Below are 25,555 nucleotides of genomic sequence, written 5' to 3'. Positions count from 1 at the left end.
TATATATATTCAATAATAAAAAGACAAATATCCCAATTAAATGGGCAAAGGATTTGAACACTTTCTCCAGAGAGATAGATAAATCCAGTATGCATGTGGAAGAATACTCAGTAATAGTCATTAGGAAAATGCAAACGCAAACCACAGTGAGAACCTACTTTACAGACACTATGCACGCCTGTAGTCCCAGCACTTGGGACTGTGAGTTCAAGGCCAGCCTGGTCTACATGGTGAGTTCCAGGACAGCTGGGGCTACAGGGAAGCCCTGCTTCTAAAAGAAAAAAAACAAACAAACCCAAAACCCCAGAAAACAAAACAAAACAAAAACCCAGACACTATGATGACTTCAGTAAAGGATAGCACATAGCACCGAGTCTTGGCAAGGTACAGAGATGCTGGAACACTCATGCATTGCTGGCAGGAATATAAAACAATACAGCTGCTTTTGAAAAAGTTTGACATCTAAAAAGTTGAACAAGGGTTGGAGAGATGGCCCAGTGGTTAAGCACACTGGCTGCTCTTCCAGAGGACCCAGGTTCCGTTCCCAGCACCCATATGGCAGCTGACAACTGTCCTTAACTCCAGTTCCAGGGGAATCTGATGCCCTCTTCTGGCCTCTGTGGGCATTGCATGCACATGGTACACTTAACTACATGTAGGTGAAGCACTCATACACATAAAATAAAGATAAATTTAAAAGTTTAATAAAAAAGTTAAGCATGGAGCTGTTACTATGTGGCCCAGGAACTTCAGTCCTGGGTATTTATCTAGGGGAATAAAAAAAAACACTGCACACCTTTAATCCCAGCATCCAAAAGGCAGAGGCAGATGAATCTCTGTGAGATCAAGGCCAGCCTGTGTGATCGAGGCCAGCATGGTCTACATAGCAAGTTCTAGGCCAGCTGGGGCTGCAGGACGACCTTGCCTCAAAACAAAACAAAACAAAACAACAAACAAATCTCCCCCACCCCCACATAGTCACTCAAAAACTTCTGCAGGAATGTCACAGAGGTATTCACAGTAGTTTCCAAATTGACTTTGAATAAATAAACAAAATGTGGTATATTTTTACAATGGACTATTACTCAGCTGTAAAAAGGAATGAAGCACTGATATATCCACTACAAATGGATGAACCTTGAAAAACTGGTGCTGTGTGAAAGAAGCCAGGCCCAGACGACCACACAGTGTATGATCTCATTTGTATGAAATACCTAGAAGAGAAGTGGTTGTCAGAGGTTGGGGGATGGATAAAAGGGAAGCGAGTACTAACTGGTTTGTGGTTCCTTTTGGAAGCTATGAGAATGTTCTGGAAATATTGGTGATGGCATTACAGCCCTATGAATGAACTAAACCACCAAGGTGAGTTTTATGGTCTATGAATGGCATCTCAATGTAAATTTTTATTTGTATTATGTGCTGGGTAGGCAGGCTGGGGTAATGGAATGTGACAGGAGTTTAATGTTAGATCTGTTCATAATCCTGACTTTTAGCAAGTGTCGAACCCATTTAAACATTAGTCTCCATGCTTTTAGGGGTGAAGTAGGGTCTGGAATTAAACCCAGGGCCTTGAGCCTGCAAAGCAGGTACCCTAAGGTATGGCTAAACTTCTACTTCTGGAATTTAGGGTGATAATATCAACCTTTCTTTTTTATTTTTTTTTGAGACAGGGTCTCCCTGTAGCCCCAGTTGTCCTGAAACTTACTACATAAACCAGGTTGTCCTTGATCTTGTGGAGATCCGAGGGCCTGTCTCCTGAGTGCTGAGATTAAAGGTGTGTGCCACCAAGCCCAACTGATAATACCAATCTTAAATGAAAAATTATATAAATAGTTTTGATTGGGTGGCCCTGACATATCATGATTTAAAACTTTTTAAACAAGTTAATTAGCTCCCTCTCTTCCTTCCATCGTCTCTCCCTTCTTCCCTCCCTTTTCTTTCTCCTTCCCTCTACATGAAGAGACTCTTTAAGTTGTTGAAAGTTTAGTGAGCACTTTAATACCTCATTGGCCCCTCTGGGAAGAACCTCTTATCAGAGAATAGAGAGCATCTGGCCTTCTAAGATCAAAGTCTAAAGGGACATTCCCTTAAATTCACCAGAGTGACACCACCAGAGCAGGGGTCACCGGTCTGAGATACTCTGGGGTTTTGATCCCATCTCTTAAGTGTGTCAACAGTGTGACTATGATATGGCTGAGAACCTGGGAAGCCTGAGTTTGGACTCTGCTCATGTTGTAACTTTGGACTGTGGGTTTTGTTTGATTTATATTGGAGAAAGAAGAATAGCAAGCTTGTAGGATTTGTGTCCAGGTTTAAAGGAGATAATACAACGTGCTTGCTGCAAAGCAAGGGTCCTCTGTGTGTCCGTTTTTACCACTGCTGACAGGTCACTGTGGCAGCTCCAGGGAGAAGAGCCAGTGAGGGAAGAGGCTGGAGAACTTGTGCCTTCAAGTCCTCAGGTGCTCATTTATTGGATAATTGGGCTGTGACTTTGAATCACTGACTTACAGTAGTAGATTTTATGATTTTTGAGATTCCCACTGTGAAGGACCTCTGCACTTCAGGGTTTTAGAAGGTTCAGGCCTCCTTATTCTCTGACAGAGAACACACTGCTATATATTACATTAGGAAATTTAGAAAACTTTTTATTTATTTTCATTTTGTGTGTATGAGTATTTTTTCTGCAGGTATTTGTGTACTGTGTGTGTGCAGTGCCTGTGGAGGCCAAAAGAGGGCATTGGATTCCCCTGGAACTAGAGTTACAGATGGTTGTTAGCTGTCCCATGGGTGTTGGGAACTGAACCACAGTCCTCTTCAAGAGCAATGAGTTCTCTTAATTGATAAGCCATCTCTCCAATCCCTACATTAGAAAGTTTTAAGCTGAATTCACACTAAGAAATTTTAATGTTACTCCCTCTTTTGGATGCAAAGATAGGGATAGATCCTGGCCTCCTCCTTACTGGCTAGAGCTCCTCCTACAGCCAGTTAATATGAGTTTGCTTTACTTTAAATTCAGATGTAGCCTAATACAGTGCATTTTATTTGTAATTTGCCACATGTATGCTTTCTTGTACATCTGGGACTCTTGCCTAGCCCATTTGCAGTTTATAGGCCTTAAAGTTTACTATTGCAATAGTAAATTGCTATATCTTTGCTCAAGACTTTTTATTGATCATCTGTGTCTTCATTCAATGGTGAGTTGTGTGTTAAGATCATAGTGGGAGACCCGGCATGGTGGCAGATGCCTTTAATCCCAGCACTCAGGAGGCAAAGGCAGGTGGATCTCTATGAGATTGAGGCCAGCCTGGTCTACATAGTGGGAGACCATGTCTCAAAAGTGAACAAAAAATAAACAAGCCAGGTATGGTGACACCCTTTAATCCCAGCATTCAGGAGGCAGAGGTAGGCAGCTCTTTGTGAGATCCAGTGCCAGCCTGGTCTACATAGTAAGTTCCAAGCCAGCTGGAGCTACAGGGAGACCCTGTCTCAAAAAGACAAAAACAAAAACAAAACAGAAAATATTCCAACCAACCAACCAAATAAACAACCCCCCCCAAAGATCACAGTGGGATCTGCATGATGTGTGCTTCCAAGGCTGAGTTTGCCCAGTGGTCCCTGGATTGAGGTTGAGGGGTTGAGCTATCTCAGGGGATACTACAGTCAGTTATCAAACTCTAGCCTGGCCACAGTCTTTTTTAATGTGCATGTGCTAGGAATTGAACCCAGGACCTCAAGCAACTAGGCAAGTTCTCTACCACTGAAATATACCCCCAGTCCCTGGTGACATTCTGAAAACATTGTTCACTTGTCTCTGTGGAATGATAGTGGCAAGGGCAAAGTAGTGAAATTTTAAAAAGAAAGCAAAATACATTCAGTGTGAAAGCCTGCTATTTTGATATTACAGCTTTAGCCACCTTTTATTCTGAAGTTAGTTTATTTTTCTTTTGGACTTCATCTGCATTTACCTTTTAAAGCAAAATATGACTTGGACACATTTCCATCCATAAGCCTGGCTGACTTACTTTTCATTAGGCCTTACATGATGTAAGATCGCTTAGGGTTTTGTTTCCCATATGTTACTTCGGAAACCTAACTGTGCGGAATTCCTCATCAGGCTGTTTCATCTTAATCTTCTTATTTCTAGAGTATGAATATATGCACAATTAACTACAGGGGATGAGAAATTTAATAAGTGGATCCCAGATGACAAAACTCAAGCCATGTTAACATTTAATTTTTCTTTTAAACACTAAAGTATTTCTCATAACACTTGGGTGACAAAATATTTGGTCTACTAAGGAATCCAGCTCAATAGCTAATCACTTCAAACCACAAAGTTAACAACAGTTTATTACATTCTAAAATCAACGTTCTACCAATCTGTTAAAATTAGTCAAGGCAAAGCTAGAAAAAACGTTGCTAGCCTTGCTTTGTTGCCTAAGGAATCACAGCACCACTCGGAAGTAGAAAGAAATCCTATGTTTTCCAGAAAGAAATCTTATCTCCTTAGTTATCATGCCATAGAGATCCTTAAAATGATAGCAAAAAATAAACTAAAATCCTGGACAATAAATACATCAGAGGGGTTGAAGGGAAGTTTTGAATGTGTGTGGAAGGGTCTGCTGAAGCTCAGTCCTCCAGCATGCACGATGTACCACCATCTTCCCCGTGGAATGGCATTTTTTTCACTGGTATTGTTAACAGCGGGGTCATCCTTATCACTATCAAGAGCAAATCCCACCATCCTGTGGAGCCTGTCATTGTGAGGCGGGAGCTGAAGCCAGAAGACAGGAATGGAGGTTCCGAGAGCAAGAGGCACAGGTCCTGCCCAGACTTCTTGTCAGTTTCCACGTTTTACCTTAAGGCCTCGATAATGGAGAGGGCAGGGTGTCTCTCCAGGGGCTTCTTACTGCCATGTAGCCCACTGTCTGTCAGAGCTGGAGCTCTCACAATTCTTTCCATATTTGCTGTCCACCCATACACGCTTGTGAGAATATAGCATGGGCTGTACTGTCTGTTTGACATGATCACTATTTGGACCTTTTATTTGAAGATGTCTTTCATAATTTTGTAGAGGTTTTCAAACTTTGTCATTTTTTTCTTCTTGTTTCTTTTTCTCCTCTTCAGCTTCTGGATGTTCCAAGCTCTCTTTGGGGACTGACACTAAGGTCTTCCTCTTATGTTTCTTCAGTTGTCAGACACAGTATCAATGGGCTGGGTCATGGAGAGACATTCCACAGAGACCGAGTTAGCCATTTGGCCCTTGGTCTTACCTGTGATAAAATAGACATGTTTCTGGTTTTCCTTCATTCTGGTCTAATAGTCCTTGGCAGACTCTGTTATCCTCCTCTTCTTTTTCCTTGTTTTCTTCCTTCTCCTCTTTCCCCTCCTTCCTGTTTCTTCCTTTTCCTCAGCTTCATCATCACTGGCTTTATTACATTACTTCTCCATGAAAGGATTAATGGGATAGCCAAATTAACTGGGTGTTTCTTCACAATCTCCTTATTATGTTCTTTCCTGCCAGTAATTCAGATTGGTCTTCTTTCAGATGCAGGATAGTCTTCGTTCCATGACCCGTAGGTGCTCATGTGTCAGTCTTCACTGAGAATGGCCTCCCTGCTGAGGATTCCCAGGCACAGTGCTCATGATCATGTTTGATGATCACAGCCACTTTTCCAGCAACCAAATACACATAATAAACATCAACACTAAGCTGGGCAACCTTAGAGCTATCTGCACCAGCCTGCAAAGCCTCCATGAAGGCGTTGGTCCCTGACTTGGTGATAAGCCAAGGTTATTGACCAAGTTGGCCTCAGTCATTCCATTTCCAATATCTGTTACAGTTAAGGTTCAATTTTGTTTGTTAGGAATGAGATTAATATGGGACTCCCTCTTAACATCTAGTTATTGGGATCTGCCAAGCTTTTATATCTGATTGTATACAGAGCATCTGATTGAAATAAGCACCCTTAGATAGATCTCTTTGTCCCAGTAGACAGTATTGATGATCATTGCCATTAACTGGGCAATCTCTGCCTGAAAGTCAGGAGTCTCAGCCTCTTCCTCCTCATTAGTTGTTTTTTTAGCATTCTTTTTTATTTATTATTTTTATTTTATGTGTATGCGTGTATTGTCTGCATGTAGGTAAGTGCACTCGTGTCATGCAATGCCCGTGGAGGACAGAAGAGGCTTTCAGATCCGCTGGAACTGGAGTTATGGACAGTTGTTAGCTGCCATGTGGGTGCTGGGATTTGAACCCAGGTCTTCTGCAAAAACAGTCAGTGTTCTTAACCGCTGAGCTATCACTCCAGCCCCATTAATTGGTTTTGGCCCTGGGTTTCTTCAGGCATCTTTGTTGCGTTTTCACACAGGAGACACAGTATAACAGCACCAGGAGGTTGAAGCAAGTCTGAAATGACAGGTTTCTGATTTAAAAAAATTTTACATTTATTTACTGTGTATATATACTTGTGTGTGCATGTATGTGGGTGGATGTGAATGCCATAACACACATGTAGAGGGCAGAGGATAACTTGGGAGAGTCCAGAACTTCAGGCATTAAGCGTGGTGGCAGATGCCTTTACCTGTTGATCCATCTGGTTGGCTCCAGTTTTTGATATTTTGTTTGAAAGTTCTTTTATTAAAATTTATTTATCCTTATTTTTATTTTATGTGTATAAGTATTTTGCCTGCACATCTGTAAGTGTAACACATGTATACAATGCCTGCAGGGGTCAGAAGAGGGCATCACATCCCCTGATATTGGAGTTAAGGATAGTTGTTAGCTGCCGTGTGGGTGCTGGGAACCAAAGTGGGGTCCTCTGCAAGAGCAGCAAGGACTCTTAACCACTGAGCCACCTCTCCAGCCCCTTGAATGTCCTTTTTAAGTGAAATTATATTCATTGTAGATGATAGTCTTCCTCATTTCAACTGTTTATTTTTTGGTCTTTTTAAAAACTTTTATTATTAGGTGCTGGAGAGATGGCTCAGCAGTTAAGAACACTGTTCTTGCAGAAGACCCGGTTTGAATCCCAGTACCCACATGGCAGCTAACAACTGTTACTCCAGTTCCAGGGGATCCGACAGCCTCTTCTGAACTCCATGGGCATTGCACGGCATGGGCGCACTCACCTACATGTAGGCATAACACTCATACACATAAAAAAAAATTAAAAATAACTTTTATTAATTCTTTGAAAATGTCTTACAATGCATTTTGACCATACTCACTACCCATCCCCCACCTCACACCATCTCCCTATCTACTCAGCTTCATATTCATTTTCAACTGTTTATTTTTTAATGTCCTTACTTGGAAAAATAAAAATTTAGCACCCTATTTAGGTTCCTGATAACCACAGTTTAGAAACCAGCAATCTAAAAGATTTGCTTTGTATCAGAATGTCCAGCAATGCCTTGTATCACTGTGACAAAAAAGCAAGTGTGGGTGGCATTTCAGGAGGAACTAGAAGGCTGTGTCTCATGAAGGATATTCAAGATCCTCTTTCCAGTGTTAGAATCCAAAGTCTCTCCTGGAACAGAAGTTGAGTTCATTCATCTTTAGGCAGACGTTGAAGTGTTGAGGGCACTGGCAGTCTGACGAGAGAGTGGGCTGGTGAGTAAGGAATTGAAATAAGACAAGAAGAGAAGTCAGGGCTTGTGCTTCCCATTCTCAAACAGAAGAGGAAGGAGGAAGGTGTCTCCCACAGAAGAGGAAGAGGAGGAGGAGTTCTTCAGACACTTCAAGGCCATTTGCCTGAGGCTTCTTTCCCAAGGGGTGAGAATTCTGTGCCTGAAAGGAGCCCATTGTAGTGCCTTGCAGAGAGCTGAGCAAATCCAAACCAGGGACGCTATTCTTATTTCCTGTTCAGTGAGACTTTAGAAATGTCTTTGAAAGGTATAGTATTTGATCAAGAAACCCTAAAACATTATTGTTACTGTTTAACCAGAGAGCTCAGTAGTGAAGAAATATCTGACAGGTTGATCAGTGGGGCATGCACTGGAGCTCCCTGGGTGGGCTGTGGTTAACCTGATGGTCTGACCAGGTTCTGGTAGAGATGCCTCTCCAGGAGCAAAATTGAGGAAATAGACTACTCATGGGATTTCCCTTATTTCAATCCTTGAAAAATACAGTGATTTTTCTAGTTCCCTACTCTACCCAGGTAGGGTTTAAAGTATCTTAGAGAAATACCAGATTTCAAAAGGAAGAAATCAAGGATGAAGGGAAAAGAAAGGCAGAAAGAATAAGGAAATCAGATAAGCCTAGGTCATCATTGCATGGCTTTGCGGAGTGTCCCTGCTTTGCTGCTGGCACTGGACCTGGGAGAAGAAAAGCCCCGCTCCTGTGAGGTTTCTGAGGTACTGATGCCATGCACCCACATTCCAAGGAGTGGCCTGGCTATTTACAATATAGCTACTGAAAATCAGCCCTGAGTCCAGTCCGAACCATCTCTATTCAGTAATATTTGAGTAACTGAATTGCAGGAAGATATTTATTTCATTTTATTGCTTTAAATGCTACGAACTTTTTCCAGTAATGGTGGGCTGTGATTTTTCTTTTGTGCTGATGTGGTATTGCTGTGTAACAGCTTATCTTTCTTTTAAACAAAACAAGTGACAGCATCTACTTTCCTGATAACAAGTAGATTCTATTTCTAGACTCATCTATAGACGCAATTTTGTTTCTCATGTAATTTGTCATTGATACATTTAATTTTCCCTAATACTGAGAAACACAGACTTAAGAAAAGAGAAGCTGAACTCAGAGCATGTCCTTTACTGAAAATTACCACTTTAACAATAAAACATGTAAAAGATATTTTAATTCATTTCTTAAATTTTTTTTGATTTATTTATTTTAATTTTATGTGTATGAGTGTATTTCCTGCATGTATGTAAGTGCACCTATGTCGTGCAGGGCCTGCGCAGGACAGAAGAGGGTGTCACATCCCCTGGAACTGGAGTTATGAACACTTGTTAGCCACCATGTGGGTACTGGGATTTGAACTGGGGTCTTCTGTAACAACAGCCAGTGCTCTTAACTGCTGAGCCATCTCTCCAGCTCCTTAATTAATTTCTTTAAAATATATAACAATATATGGGGCTGGAGATGGCTCAGTGATTAAGAGCACTGGCTGCTCTTGCAGAGGGTGCGGGTTCAGTTCCCAGTACCCACATGGCACCTCACAGTCATCTGTAACTCTAGTTCCAGGGGACCTGATACCTTTTTCTGACCTCTGTGAGTACCAGGCATGCACATGGTACACATAAATACATGCAGGCAAACTCACGCACATAGAATAAAAATAAAGACATACATAAAACAGTTTTTTTTTTTTTCTTGAGATGGGGTCTCCCTGTAGCCACAGTTGGCCTGGAACTTGCTATGTAGACCAGGCTGGCCTTGAATTCACAGCCAGATCCACCTGCCTCTACCTCCCAAGTGCTGCTACTAAAGGCATGCATCACCATGCCCAGCTAAAATAGTGTTTATTAAAAAGCCAATTCTCTATAATTGTATGGTACATTTAAGAACTATTTCATAAACACTGACATGTAACTCTTTTCTATTTTTACTCATTAATAGCATTAAAGGTAGTTTTGATTGATCATTAAAAGTTCTCACAGAGGTTGTAGCTCAGTTGGTAGAGTGCTTGCTTACCATGAATAAGCCCTGGGTTTGATCCCCACCACCACATAAAATGGCCGTGGTGGTACATACCAGTAATCTTAGCAGGTGGAGTCAGGAGGATCAGAAGTTCAAAGTCATCCTCAGTTATGCAGTGGGCTTAAAGCCAGCCTGGGATACATGAGACCCTGTCTCCAAACACACACACACACACACACACACACACACACACGCACACACACACCACACAACCCAATCCCCCAAACCCAAACTCCCAGCCCAGCATTTAAAAGTTCTAATGAAATATGCTTATTTTAATAACTTAATATATTACATTTGGAGATATATTGATTTACTTAGGCCATTTATAATATGTTGGCATAAAATGAATAATATAAACATTTTAGAATTACAAATATACTATCAAATTTTTGGTATTAGTAAAATTATATGAAAATGATATATTACCTTATTATGAATAAATATTTGAATACTTTCAGTATGTCCTCTCAAGCCAGAAATTATTAAAAATTTTTTTTCTTTATTATTTTTATTTTATGTGTATGAGTATATTGCCTGCATGTATGTAAGTGCAATGCCCATGATCGAAGAGGATGTCAAGTTCCCCTGGAACTGGAGTTATGGATGCTTTTTGGCCTCTATGTGGGTTCTGGGAATTAAACCCAGGTCCTCTGTAAGGGCAGCCAGTGCTCTGTACTTCCGAGCATCTCTCCAGCCCCCTCTAGTCAGGGATTCTTATTTAGTTCATGTTCAGTCCTGGACATGAGCAGTTTTGAAACTGCCACAGGTATTCTCAGAAGCAGTCAGAGTTGAGAACTCTCTTAGATGGTATGGAAAACACTGAAAAGTACCAGAAATTCATGATGCTTTCAAGGGCCTGGTGACAAATGGGAGGAGAAAAAGAAATGACTATTTCAGTCATTTAAATTTTATGTGTATGAGTGTTTTGCCTGCATGTAAGTGCACCGTGTGTGTGCAATGCCCATGGAAGCCAGAAGGGGGCATTGGATCCCCTGGAACTGGAATTATGGATGGTTATTGTCCTGAATGGGAGCAGTTACTTGACAGTAACTGTCCTGAATGTGTCTCAAGCCATTGGCTTGAGTGTGACATCCAAAATGTGTCACTGTTTCTCGGGAGAGCTTAGGACAGGCGCAACGGACAGAAGAGATTCTCACACACGACTGTTTGATTGCATTATGCATTTACTAGGTCAAAGCATAACAAACACACATCAATACAAACACTCAAAGGGAAACCCGGTCCTCTAGCAGTTAAGAGTCCCAAAGTCTCTTGGAGTACCTTCCAGAGGTTAAGCCTTCAGGCACTCCGTGTGGAGAGGTTCTCTAGTCCGCCGTGATCGGTGCACTCTCCCGGCTGAGGAGCTGTCTCTTGCAGGTTCTGATCACGTCTGGTCGTGGCAGGCTCCCATCAGTCTCTGGCTCTCAGGCTGAGGTCCTCGATCAGGTCTCAGGCGAGGCTCCGGTCTGGTCTCGGGCAGAGCTTCAGGTAGCGGTCTTAGGTTTTGGGCAATGTGCCGGGATGAGGCCCACGGATTCAGAGTCTCGTGTGGCCAAGCATCAAAAGAATCTTTTTAGCTACCAGATTTTATATATTTCTTTTCTGGCTGAAGTCCTTCTGACTTACGTCAGTAACTTCAGTGTTTTCTTGAGATATGGCTCACACCCTGTGGTCACTTATCACCAACACACAGACACTCAACTCACATAGGTTCTGTTTGGTTGCTGGGTTACAACTTAGCTTCTTATCTACTTATCTATTTCACACAGTATCACAGCAATGTTCAGTTTGGTTTCAGAGTTTACAGCGTTAATATTCATCTTTAATTTCTGATTTCTAAATTCCTAATAAATTCCTAATACATTCAGTACAGTTATACCAGACCTGGGTCTTCTGCAAGAGCAGCCAGTGCTCTTAAGTGCTGAACCATCTTTCTGGCCAGTATTTTCAATCCTCCTTGAGCTAAACTGTGCAAGATATTTGCTTTTATCCATTGTACTTCTCAAAGCTACCCAGTGGGCTGTGAAACACTGTTCCCATTTTGCAGGAATGGAGGCAGGGTGGTACTGAGTGCATACAGCAAGCTAGTAGGTAAAGAGGCTCAGCATTAAATACTCACTTCTACTCCACTTCTTTATAGAAAGTGACTTGAACCCAGGTCTTATAGACTATGGATTCTCACTAGCTCATGACATCCTGCTATGAAATTTCCTACATGCAGGAAGTGATTTGGTTCAGGAAAACAGGAATATTTATCTTGATTTTCTGAAACTGGGGCTCTGGAGCTTTTGTAATAATTCTCAGGGACTTTCATTTATTAACTCTGAGTAATAAGAGCTGTTTTATCATAGGTAACAGTAAGGTTTCTTGCTGTTTTATGTGGAAGGAATAAGTACTGTCAAATTATTTGCTTACTTTTGAGCAGTAGTGCTCGTTTGGGGGTGATTTTGACACCCAGGGTATATTTGGGAATGCCTGGAGACATTTTGGGGCTGTCACGTCTGGGAGCATGTGGGGGTACAATTAGCATCTAGAAAGTTAGAGGCCAGGAGTGATTCAATACATAGAATAATCCTTACAACAAAGACGTACCAACCCAAAATGTCAATAATGCAAGATTGTGGAACCTTGCTGTAGAGGAAAGAAATTATATGGTATGTGAAATACTATTTAATAGCAACCAATAAATAACATTTATGAAATGCCCCTCAATTTTTCTTCAGTTATGCTCTTGATATCAGTCCCAAAGTACTGTTAGAAATAATTGCTAATTTAGGGAGAGTTACACACCAGTGGACCATCATCGTCCATACAAAGAGGAAGAGGTTGTTTGCAGGTGCGAGCAGGATGGCCCCTGGGCAACTGGTGACAGCCAGATCTCTGAAGTGAGAAGGTCTGTATTTGTATCTCTGTATCTCCATTTGCTACCCATATGACTCCAGACACTTACTGTGCTATGTCCTCTATAAACAGGGACAATGGCATTACCCATTCCATATGTTTGTTGGAGCTTTCAATGAGATAACACGGTAAAGCGCAACAGTTAGCATAGGGAAAACACCCTTTTGGTTATTGGAGCGACTCCACTGAGGTGGTGCCTGGGAGCTGCCCACACCTCCTCCAGAGGGGAACTCCAAGTTTCCCAGGCTTCTGTCCCGTCTTGAGCAATGGAAGGTGAGTCAGACCTGCATGTGCTTCACTTAGGCACCAGGATGTGGCCCGCCCAGCTGGTTAGGAGACCTCTCTTGCAGCTGACTTGGGGTGGAGATGGCTTAGGGGAGGTGGAAAACGAGGACAACAAATTCCATTTTCTTGTGAAACTTTGTCAACAAAAGGTTATTAACTTAGTTTCAGAAGAGGGGCAGGGTGTGGAGCAGGTGTCTGAAGGTCTCCACTGGTTAGTGAGGAGGGTGAGCAGGGATGAGGCTATTTGCAGGACCAGAAGCCTCATAAGCCCCTTCCCCAGGCAGGAAGTGACCTCCCCTGTTCCTAGACCCTTTGGGGAGGTGAGAGGTTGGCTTGGCCCCTGGGGGATTCAAGTAAGGGCAGAGGGTAGGGTAGGATGCTCTTGGCCCGAACATCTTCCAGATTCCGTGCTAATGAGGTAACTCTGACTCCACCTGTGTTCGGCCTGGGGTTTATCAGAGAAGGGCATCCTATCTTTATCCTTTTCATCTACACCCTCACTGCCTTCTTTTGTGTTTTATAGACACAAGATGGTATTTTTAGTTTTCTTTTGCTGGAATTATTCCAATCGAATATGCAATGTCTTCCTTGTCCAGAAGCAGTCAGCATCTGTTGCAGGAGCTCTGCAGAGGGTGTGTAGGAAGGGCTGATATATGCAGGCAGGGGGGCCTTGACTGTAACTGCCCCTCTCTTTTGCTGCTGTCTCACAGCGTTCCATTCATTTTGTGAGTGCCTGGGCCTTAGCTTCCCTCGGCTTGTTTCATATCCCTGCCTCTTGGCTCCTCTCATTGCCTATCCACTGTGTTTTGGTTGCTGGGGAAGGCTGCTGGAAGGTAGGGGAGAGAGGGACAGTGTATTCCCAGGAGAGGCATTTGTCTACACAGGTCCATATTTGAGTATCTTCTACAATGTCTGGATATTTTATAGATATTCCCTCTCTTGATCTATACTAGGAATCGCCTGGAAGCTTGTGCCAGAGAGGTGGCATTGGATTGCTGAGCAAGCAAAGGTTGAGTGAGTGTAAGGCTGAAGATGGTTGTGACTCAGAGTTGTGGGTATTTGTGGCCACATTGGCTGTCTCAGGGCCTGCGGCATCTAGAGTTAAGTGGTAAGCAGGCCTGGTCTGGCACTACCTGGTACGTTAGTGTATTAGGGTTGTACTTGGAAACAATGATTAGCTGGATGTGGTGGCACATGCTTGTAATCCCAACATGCAGGAGATTGAGGCAGGAGGATCACAAGTTCCAGGCCAGCCTGGGCTGCACAGTGAGACCTCATAGAACACTACTAGGCACTGTGTGTCTCTAGTCTCCCAGAATGAAGGTCCTTCCTCTGATCCACACCAGGCTTGGAAACAGTCTTCATCAGTTTTCATTCATTGTATTTCAACCTTTCTCCAGTATTTGACTCAGCCTAGAGATAAGCTCAAGTTTTATAGCACTCAGAAGCAATTGCAACTGGGCATGGTGGAGCACACATGTAATCCCAACACTCTGAAAACTGAGACAAGAGAATTGTGACTTTTAGACTATCCTGGGCTATATAAAACCCTGGCTCAAAAATAAATAAATGAATAAATAAATCAAGTATATAAGAACTTCTTTTCAGGTGGGTCCCCCTGAAGCAGACGACAGAGGGAAGTTAGGTAGCTAGAGACTGGTCCCAGTAAGACCCTGACCCCAATTGTCTGGAAACCACCCCTGATGCCAATCACAGATGCTCTGTGGCTCAAAGCCCCTCTGCTACAGGTGCTCCATGGATCAAGGTACCTCTGCTTAACGATCTTCAGATAATTAGACAAGCTCATAACAGAGCTCAGGTGCTGGGAAGGAATCTGTTGTCTTGTGTACCTGTAGAAGACAAATCACATTCTATACCTTATTCACTATTGTTTTCTTTGTTCTGTAACTGTTTAAGAACACATTGCCCTTGCCACTTGAATGATGTCCTCTCTTGGAACTCCCCCTGCTTTGAGAGTTTCTCTTTCTCTTTCTAATAAACAGTGTTGGTTGAAGTGCTCGACTCTGGAGTCTGAGGGCTTCATTCCTCACAGTCTTCAGGACACCATCCTGGGTCACAGCAGCTTGCTGCTTGCCGCTGTGACACCCTCAGTCCTACTTCATCTGCTAGAAGCCTTCCTTCTCTGTTAGAACCCGCACTTGCCCTCCTCACTTCCCTACCTAGGCTTCCCAGTCCAACCCACTGTTCTGAGTTCCTATTCACCACTCCTCAGTCAAAAGTCAATAGCCAACACCTTCCTGCTGTGGAATACAGTGGGAAATCTGTTGTGTTTGACCTCGCTGCTCACGCTGTCTTGAAACTCTTCACCTTCTAGAAGCTACAACGTGGCTATCTATGTCATGTGGGTTGCTCTTGGACACTTCGCCCACCCACTACCTAGTCCCTGTTTCCTGATAATCAGTCCTTAGGCTACTGGTTTTTGTTTCTCATCAGTAGTTGAAGTTTTCATTCTCCCCTATAACTCCCAGTGCGAGATACTGCTATCTTGGACTTCCTGAAAGTCGGATTTGCAAAGACAGTTGCAAACTGCACATCCTCATTGGTACTTGCCACAGGCACCTCAGACTGAGCCATTTCAAACTGAGCTCACCATCTCCACCCTGGTCCTGACCCTGTTTCCTGAGATCCCTGTCTTACTCAGCACCACCACTCATCCAGGCAAATCAGACACTTGGAGTCATCCTTAGAACCACCCTCTCTTCAGCAGTCTACCTCAGAGAGCTGCTCTTTTGATGGTCTTATTCTTTTCCATCAGCCCCCTGCCCTCTAGTCCTATACCAGCTGACTACTTTGTAGTCATTCATCTTGATTATTGCCACAGCCTCATAATTAGACCCCCTTAGTTCAGAGTTACTGCTCTGACCCCTGTTCCCTTACATAGTCACCAAGGTGATTTGTCTAACCCCAGATCTGGCTATGTCACACTCTTGCTTTAAAACCCTGTTGCCTGTGGATAGGATTCAAATTCCTGGTATGACCAACAAGGCCTCCAATGACGTGGCACCCATTCACTCACCAGCATCAGTACCAGTCACTCTCTGTCCTGAACATTTACCTGTTAGTCATGCCCTACTCACACCATGGTGGTTCACATCTCTGCTGTTCTTTCTTCAGGAAAACTTGTCCTCTCTCTCCCGTCTTTTCAACCAGCTCATCCGGCTTACCCACTGTTCACTCTAAAAAGCGTTGAGGTCCTCCTGAAGTACCCTCTGCTTACCTCTCCTTCAGCATCAGATGGCTGTTTTGAATTTACCTGTTGGTGAACCTGCATTCCAACATCAAACCGAAAGCTATTTAAAAAGGGGAATCACACAATGCTGGTCTTTGTCTCACTTCCCCCACAAGGCTTGTTACAATACCTGACACATATCTTGTCCCCCCAAATATGAAAATAATTCTTGATATTTATTTATTTTTATTTTATGTGTATGAGTATTATGCCTGCATGTGTGTAAGTGTACCATGACATGCAATGCCTGAGGAGGCCAGAAGAAGGTTCAGATTCTCTGGAGCTGGAGTTATGAATGGTTGTTAGCCACTCCGTGGGTGCTGGGATTCAAACCTGGGTCGTCTGCAAGAGCAGCCAGTGCTGTTAACCACTGGGACGTCTTTCTGGCTAATTCTTATAGCAGGGCTGAAAGGCTGATATGGCACGTGAAAAAAATTCTTAGCAAGTCAAGGTGCCTTCAAACACAAGCCAAGCAGAGAGATGGGGATGGGGATGAGATGTTGGGGCCCTGACTCAGGAAGGTGGTGTTGGCAAGGGATCTAAGTAAATGAAGGTGGGGTGGGGGTGGGGGGTGTTCTGGCAGGTGTGTGAACAACGAACATCGAACATGAAACCTCGGCTCAGGGCCTTGGCATTGTTGGTTCTTCTTTTTTAAAAGACATAGTCACTAAGGTGATTTATCTAACCCAAGATCTGGCTATGTGACACTCTTGCTTTAAAACCACATTGCCTGTGGATAGGGTTAAAAATTCTATTCAGAAAATGCCTAGAGCAGGGCCTGTGTGGTCAGTTGCAGTTATGATATGCCCTGGTAACTTTGGCCCTGTCAGTGGTGTGTGGCAGGGCATGCAGTCAGTTATCAGTAAGGGAGTTTCATTATCTGTCTAGACACGTAACAGGATGGGGAGAGATGTTTCCATACTTTTTCTCTTTATGTTACTCTGGGTAATGCCTCTGGGGAACCCCCTTCGTGCTCTGGTCACCCCTTCCTTCCTCTTCCTCAGTCCTCTCGGTCTTCTTTCACTACTGCCAGCCTCTCTCAGGGTGCCTGCTATACCCTAAGAGGGTCACCCATGAGGCATGCATATGCCTGGAGCCTCAGGCTCCGCTTTATCTTCAGTGGAAACCACAAACAGGGCTGCCTCTGCATAGCTTTCAGGGTGCTACTTTGCCAATAGTCACTGATCCATTTTCTCTATCACACTGAAGGCTCCTCAGAAGTAGGTGGAAGGGAAAAGGAAAGAAGGGGTTGAGGGAACAAAGTTCCTCCTGCCCACAGTATTATGTAACTCTCTATACTTTTAAATCAGGTTCAAACCTAGTGTCTAGTGGCCAGGTCTTTTCCAGCCTCTCCCCCACCCCCACCCCTTGCCCCCATCCCCTTGTCTGACATTCTTACAACTCCAACCAATGGCACATTAAGTTTGAATTAAGCAAGTAAAATTTTTTTTTAAATCCTAATGAGTTTATTGGGCATGCTAACAGAGCATAGGGTGGGGATTTATTTACAGAAGTGTGGGTGCCCCCCATTTACAGTCCCAGAGACTTTGAACAATACATTAGTGAATAGTAAATGGGAAACTCTTATCAGTGGTATTGTGGTGTAGCTGAGAGAAAAGGAAAGCAGACCTCACAGGGACCGGGCAACCGCAGCTCTGAGATGGACAAAGGATGAGTTGGTACGGTGCCTGGACAAGATGAGCAGGGGAAGGGAAAACACGACAGCAGCTGGCAGTGAAATGAATTTGGTCAATGTGCGGTGACTGCTTTCTAAGCTGGATGCTTGGATGAATTGGCTGGATAGTCACATGTTCTATGAGTCCCGGAAGGCTGAGAAGTTGTCAACATCAGCAAGTGATAAGAAAGAGTAAAAAACAGACCTTTTAATCCCTATGGATTCAGTAGATGGTAGATGCCCAATATTTGCTTAATCCCTATGGGATCAGCCCATCAACAGCTGTCAGGTGGAAATCCTCTGACTCTGCAGGTTAAAGGGTTTAGTCAAACTGAAGACTAATGTTCTTGATGGTAATGTGATATCTGTTTCTATCACATCATCTTTGAGTACCTGGCCTGTGTTTCTGCTGCTCTTGGGCATTTGAGAGACTAACAGGGGAGTGGGCATTAGGGGTTCGGTAGAGGACATAACAACCTGTCCCTCAAGTGCATCACTGAATAATTAGGAAGAGATTATGAAACCATCCACTGACATGCTGTGACAGGTATTTGAGTAACATGCCATCCTGCCCCAGAGCACTCAGGTGATCTGAATAGAGGGATGTCGTTAAGCGTCCCTGATATCCAGACAGGCCCTAAAGAAGATGGAAACTCATTTTCATGAAAGAAGAGAGAAGGGAGCACTTGAGTTTAAAATACCTTATCCTGTTGCTGTTTTCTTTTTTTTCTTCTCCAACTAGACTTTAAATTCTTAGGGAATAAATATTTTGCCTTCTTTTGTATTACTATTACTTGTGAAGTGTTCAGTATATGGTAGGTGCCCAGTATTTTCTTGCTCTTATTCATTTTAATGCCTGGAGGGCCTAGAACAGTCCCTGAATATGGTAGGTGCTTGTTTTTGTTCCTGAATGAGATTAATTTCCTTTCTGTCTGATCTTGTTCATTCATTTCTCCCATCTTTCAAAGAGGATATTAAGAGGATTGTTATAAGTTGTAAAAGGAAGAAGGGCTTGATATTATTTGTCAACAATGTTAAAGAATGCATATGCCCTTTGACCAAGATGTTCAGCCTCTATGAAATAATCCCCAAATGGAAAGAATGCTATAGGAGGAAGATACTGACACCCTTCCCATGATAGTGGAAATTGAAAACATCATAAACGCTTACCAGTAAGGACAATGTAGGTAACTGGTTGAAGCCACATGTAATAACATGGCATGAAAGAATTTGAAAATTGGGAAGTTGTTAAAGATGAGGTAAACAGAAATAACAAAATAATCAAGATAGCATAGAAGGCTGGCTGGTTGTGATTCTGGTCTGTTCCTTACTGGGCATGTGGCCTCAGGCAGGTACCTCTGTCTGCTACATTTCCATTTTCTTTCTTGTAAAATGGGCACACTTCCTAAGCCAGACATTTGGATATTCTCTCCCTTACAGATCGGTGATTTGTTTGTGGAGCACTTAGTTCTGTGTCTGACAGGTAACCGATGCTTAGTTGGTCTGGATGTTATTACCCATCCCTCTGGTAGGGAGTGGGACATATGAATATTTGCACAATGGAAGAAAACCAGCAGCAATTACAAAGAATGTCTGCAAGCACTGTCTCTACTGGTGATGTTGGAGCGATTTTTATTTCCTCCTTTGGTTTCTTCCAGTTTTCTACAACGAATACACATAATATATAATAAAAACAAAGCATGTAGAGAAGGAATGGTCCTAGTTTCACTTTAAGAAGATGAAAGAATCAGGGCTTAGGATGTATTACTAGCTGTAGCAGAGCACTTGCCTAACATGAGAAAGGTCCTGGATTTAAGAATTAGAGTTAAATTCCTTATTTGTATTTGATAAAATTATGGAGCCCCAGGAATGACCTGTGTAAGTTCATTTTACATTTGCAAACATGCGCTGGTAGGGAAAGTGGCACACTTAAGTAAGTAAATAAATGTTTCATGCTGTGTGTTTCCCTCCCCTTCATCACCGAAGGCATGGGGCTCAAGAGAAGGGTTCCTTTTGGCCTCATAACCCCAAATCACTGGAGGCACATCCCTTCCTGCCTCTCCCAGGAAGTGACTTCTCCCTCATTTCCCTCCCCCCAGCAGAACAGTGCCAGATAGCATCTATAGCTGTAATCCCTGACTTGCTGCTATACGAGTCTGAACAAGTTACCTCTCCAAAGTCTCTCTTTTAATTTATTGAATGAGGGAGCAGTATCACTAGGAATAGTGTGCATTGTTTCCAGCCCAGCCTTCTTACCAGGTGCCAGAACCACCTGTTCTGCATGTGGGTGGCCTATGTGTGTGACCAACTCAGTATGTCTAAAAGGCCGTTGTTAACTTCCTTCTCAAACCTGTTTCCCTTTCTATATTCTGCCTTGGAAGATGGCAGCCCCAGAATTCAGGATGCTGTCTCTAACCTCATCCTTCTCGCCTCATAGATCAGTGTGCGCGTCTTGCATGTGCTGCCTTCTTGAACCACCCTGGTTGCCCCGTGTTGCCTCTTGACCCCCGCTGCCTTTTTCTAGCACTTGTCACTTTTTGCTTAGTCTACACGTGTCTCCTACCTGATCTCTCCTCTTTTAGTGTCTCCACTCAGTCTGAGAAGATTGCTTCCTCAGATACAAAGGCCACAAACCCATGTGAGTCCTGCTCCAGCCCCTTGTCCACAGAATAAAATTTAGACTCTGGAATATGGTCAACAAATCCCTTCATCAGCCATCTCTGACCAGAGTCTCCTATCTGTAAGAGACCCCTCCCCATGTCTATCCTCCAGCCTCTCCAGCAGGCATCTTCTCCCTATTGCTCTTTCCAAATGGGGCACTTAAGTAACAACTGGTAATATGTTTGGCCAAACATTAGGGTGCGTAGTGTCTGCTTGTGACATAAACTTTATCTAGTCTGTATGTGAACTTCCTCAGCTTGTTATTTCTGAAGATCTCTGTCTCTCCAGGAATATAAAAAGCAGAATCATAATCTGCGGCAGAAATTAAGAAATAGAAATTATACATTTATATAATCACTGAGTCTCCTTGGGCAAGACAGCATCTTCCTCATCCTCCTTCTGAGAATCAGTTTGCTTGGGTTGGTGAGTGGCCTTGGGGCCACTATGACGTGATTATCATGTGTCTGTTTCTCTCTTAGTCAATATTTGCCTTAAGGTAATCACACAGGAGGGAGTGTGTGTGCGTGTGTGTGTGTGTGTGTGTGTGTGTGTGTGTGTGGCCATTTCCTGGGGTAAGATCGGAGGTTAAGAGTAGTTCTGCTGATGTTATGGTTAAGAGTAGTTCTGCTGATGTTATCAGGCTTCAGAGATGTGGAACCTTACCCTGATTTCCCTGAAGGGATTTTTAAAAATTTATCTAAACTCAGGCAATCATTCTGGGAATCCTATTAAAACAGACATTTTGACATCTAACTTAAACTAACTGCATTAATGATAGCACATACTTATTGCGTTTCATAGTTAAACCTCAAAAAGTGCTCCAAATGAGTATTTTCTAAAAATTTTATTTATTTTTATGCATATGAGTATATTGCCTACATGTATGTGGATGTATGTAAGTGCACCTATGTCGTACAATGCCTGTGGAGGTCTGAAGAAAGCAGACCTTTTTATATTCCTGTAGTGACTGAGATCTTCAGAAATAACTCCTGGAACTGGAGTTACAGACAATTGTTAGCTGCGATATGGATGCTAGGAATCAAACCTGGGTCCTCTGCAAGAGCAGTCAGTGCTCTTAACCACTGAACCATCTCTCTAGCCACCCAAATGAGTATTTTAAGACTAGTGATAGAGTCTAACATTACAAAGTATTCTAAAATCTTTCTACATTAATGATTCAGTTTTAGAAAATCTCTACCATGTTAAAGTCCTCTGGTTGTTTTTGCTTTCTTAGGGCTAAAGAAGGGACATGGGGCTGGAGAGATGGTTCAGTGGTTAGGAACAATGGCTGTTCTTGGGGAAGACCTGGGTTTGAATCCCAGTACTCACATGATGGCTAACAACCACCTGGAACTCCAGTTCCAGGAGATCTAATGCCATCTTCTATTATTCACAGGCACTGCATACATGTAGGTACAATACAGGTGCACTTACATACATGTAGGCAGAATATTCATACACATAAAATAAAAAATAATAAAAAAGAAGGGATGTAGACACTGATGGCAATAGGTAGATTGCTTACATTTTTGGTTGTTACTAAATAAATGTACATTGTTTTAAAAATAAACTCTAAAAAAAGAGGACATGACATTTGAAAAAACAATAGAAGTGCCTCTAGGCCAAAGGTTCATCCCCTTCTATAATGCCCTAAAAAGACAATTACTCTGGATTATGTTTCAACCAAAAATGGAAGCAAAAAGATATTCTTAGAAGCTAAATTTTGCCTGAGCACTCACAGGAAGTGGCAGCCAAATAGTTTTGCGAAAGTTAAGAAAACAGTGCTTTGGTTCTTAGGGGCTTTGATGAAATGGTGGCTCATTCTGTTTCAATGGTCAAACCAAGAGAATCCCTATGCTTTGACCTCAGTACGTCATGTATTGCAGAGAGCAGAAAGGAAATGGCAAAGTGGGGAGTGAGGCTAGAGAGGACCAGGACACTGTCGGCTGGAGCTGTGTTCACTGTTGGTGATTCTGATTAATGGGAAGGTGATGCAGGACTCAACCGATAACTTATCAAAAGACTCTATGTTCCTGGTTGGCTAGAGCTTTGGGGGTAGTTACAGGGTAGGGTATTTAGGAAGTGGAAGGGCAGATGAGACGCATGGCACCTGCATGTCTTTCCTCCAACACAGTTCCAAATTCCAAAGGACAGTGGTGCGTACATGTCAACCTCTATTGCCTGATATACCCTCAGCTCACTTTGGCCAGTCAGCTCAGGTCAGTGGCGCATCCCTGAAGCTTTGACCCGGGTTCCCGCCAAAGCTGTTTCTCAGTACTTTCCCCAGATCTCTGGGCAAACATGATGTCTTATTTAACTATTGTTTCCTAGCACCATACCGTAAACACAGATGCTCACTAATGAATGCCTGGGCCCCTCTAGTGGACCATTAACCTTTTATCCATTATTAATTCATCCAGCCCTTCCCAGAGTTAGACAGTCTCTATGTGGATAGTGGTTAAGATGGGAGGAATCACAGAGACAAATCCGACCTTTCCTCACAGAGCTAAACACTGGGAGAGGGGATTTATATCTATATAACTCTAGCTCTGCACTTGATCTTAGCTAACAGGCCCAGAAATGATGACTCTGTATATGTTCATCTTCTTTATTTTGCATACTTTTTATTTCCAGATAAAATCAACACGTTAACACAGTGCCCAACATTAAGTCTTACTGTCGAATCAGGGAGGGGAGAGGGCTTGAGATCCTTGTTTTTTGCTTTGGACAAAAGGCCAAGAGAGGAAAACTATAATAGCAGCAGCAGCAACAGCAAACCCCAAAATCCCAACAAACCCATTAGACACTACAGAGAAAGCCAGGTGGGGCAGGGTCTCCGATGATGCTATGGGAACACAGGGCACTATTCAGAGGATTCAAGTAGAATTTCCTAGTCTTTTTCATGCAAGCTACATTCTCTATGAGAAGATTTTATGATGAAAAGTAACACTGAGATCCTCCACGTCACTCCCCACCATCATTTCCTAGGCTTGGCTGGGCCATGCAGTAGGTAGGTCTACATAGTTGCAGTGGGTCTGAAGTCTTCAAGGGTGACATCAGAAGAGAGCAGAGTGCCCTGGTTTCAAACAGTAGCACCACCGGGTTCTGGGCAGCATCATCATTTTTGTCTGCTTCAACCTTTTGCAGCAGCGTGTATGCAATAGGGCAGCTGAGCTGATCTTCAGGTGCCATCTGTGGTGGAGTTGCTGCAAGGGCCTGGGCTTCCAGGCTCTGTTCCATGCTGGCTGTCCAACCGGAGGTGCTAGCCACTATGCAGCCGGGTGAAGGCACAGCCCACACAGACTTACAGGGCTTAAGGAGCACAAATAGCAATAAAATGAAGTGGAGGGTGGTAACCATCATGGTGGGAGATGAGGTGGAGATTTCTAGTGCTTGGTGGAGAAGAAGGAGGCATTTGACCCAGGCCTTGGAGGAAGTGTAGGACTTGGACATGCTGGGCAGAGAATTCCAGGTATACAGGCACAGTGGTGAAAAGGTGATGGTCAGAGAACATTCCAAGAATCTCCTGGGAGAGGGAAGGGAGTCAGCAGAGGAAAACAGGGCTAGTATTTGAGCAAGGCCTTAACCTCTATACATGACTCCTAACTGCAGAGCCCAGGGCCAGAGGATGGAAGGTCTGAGGAGCAACAGGGTAGGGAAAGGGCCCAAAGGTGTTTTTGTACTTCATGAGGCTGCTGGTCTTTGTACACTTAATTTACCCCTGAGTACTCACCAAGCACCTACTGTGTGATAAGCACCGTGCAAGGTGGGGATCAAGATAATTTTGGCTCCCATGGGCCATAATTACCAGCTAGTGGTATAGACGGGCAAATAAAAAGGAGATGCATTCATTGCAAACCATGGTATGTAGAGAGAGAAGCAGATTTATCATGGAGTGAATGGTGCCTTCAGGATCCTTCTGTTACAATGGGCTTAACTGCCTTGAGTTTGTGATTTGGGAATTAAAAAGAAATATTTTATTTTTGATTAGCATGTTTTAACTCTGCTCAGATACTGAATCGCCTCCCTTTGTCTTGTGCTACCTCAACTCCATGCAGCCAGTAATCAATATTCTGCATCAGGTGACTACTATTTTTCTTTTTCAGTGCGTTTTGTTTTAGCCCAGCCTGGCCTCAAAGTCTTCATCTCCCTGCCCCTGCCTGCTAAGTGCTGGGTTTACAGGTGGGTGTGTACCACCACAACTAGTTGAAGTTTTTCTTAACTTGCATATATGAGAGAGAACATATGGTGCTTGTCTTACTGTGTGTGGCTTATTTTGCTTAAAGTGCCTTCCAGTTCCAACCATTTTACTGAAAATGACAGAATTCCACTCTTTATGGCTGAATAATATGGAATCTTTCTAAAATAAGGCTCTTCTTGTTGGATAAGCTTCAGGTCTCATGACACCTGGATACTCCTGTGAGAAGGGGAAATAAGGAGGTGGGGAGGGACACACTTAGGTAAGTTGCCAGCAATCCCAGCTGCTCACAGCCCATGTCATCTCCTCACAGACCCTTTCTCTGTCCCCATCTCACTCTGTGTTCAGCAGTGTGTGACACCACTGTCCTACTTGGCTTCTTGTGGCTAACTTTGACCACGTCACCCTTCTCTTGTTTCGTTCAAAGCTCAAGACCTCATCACACAGAGAAGCTCCTCCCTCAGCTTCTCTAATCCAAGGCTTCTTTCTTTGGGTCTTTGTCAATTACTAGTAATTGACACCCATAGCTTTGCTGATCCTTGGAACTGTCAGACCTTAGTTCTTGGAAATCTGGTGTAAATCAGGATTACATTGTTCAGTGAGTTTCCTTCACGTTACTGAATGCATGCTTTGAATGTCCTCGGTCACATGAATGTGGTACTGTTGGTTTCCTGTTCTACAGAGGCTCTCTGTGTACCTTTGCTTATTGCTCTAGTTGGATACTAATCACTAAACTTTTGTGAGTTAGGTCTTTCCTTAAAATGTACTTCTCTTTTTCCTTTCCTTGTGTCATTTAAAAATTTTATTTATTATTTTTTTAACTTTTAAAAAGAAACTTTATTGAGAATTTCATACATGCATATAAGGTGTTCTGATCAAATCCACGCCCACTCCCTCCCCTTCAACTCCTCCCAT

General features: G+C 43.1%; 1 pseudogene; it reads right to left on the bottom strand.

The window, feature by feature from the left end:
• The window catches only part of LOC103733907, a 23,891-nt pseudogene extending 209 nt beyond the window's left edge, over positions 1-23,682 (bottom strand).
• Between the last annotated feature and the right edge of the window lie 1,873 nt (positions 23,683-25,555).

Source organism: Nannospalax galili, unplaced genomic scaffold (genome assembly GCF_000622305.1).
Source record: "Nannospalax galili isolate Female #2095 unplaced genomic scaffold, S.galili_v1.0 scaffold335, whole genome shotgun sequence".
NCBI lineage: Eukaryota > Metazoa > Chordata > Mammalia > Rodentia > Spalacidae > Nannospalax > Nannospalax galili.
The sequence above is the reverse complement of the archived record's forward strand: the minus strand, read 5'-3'. Positions and strand labels throughout refer to the sequence as shown.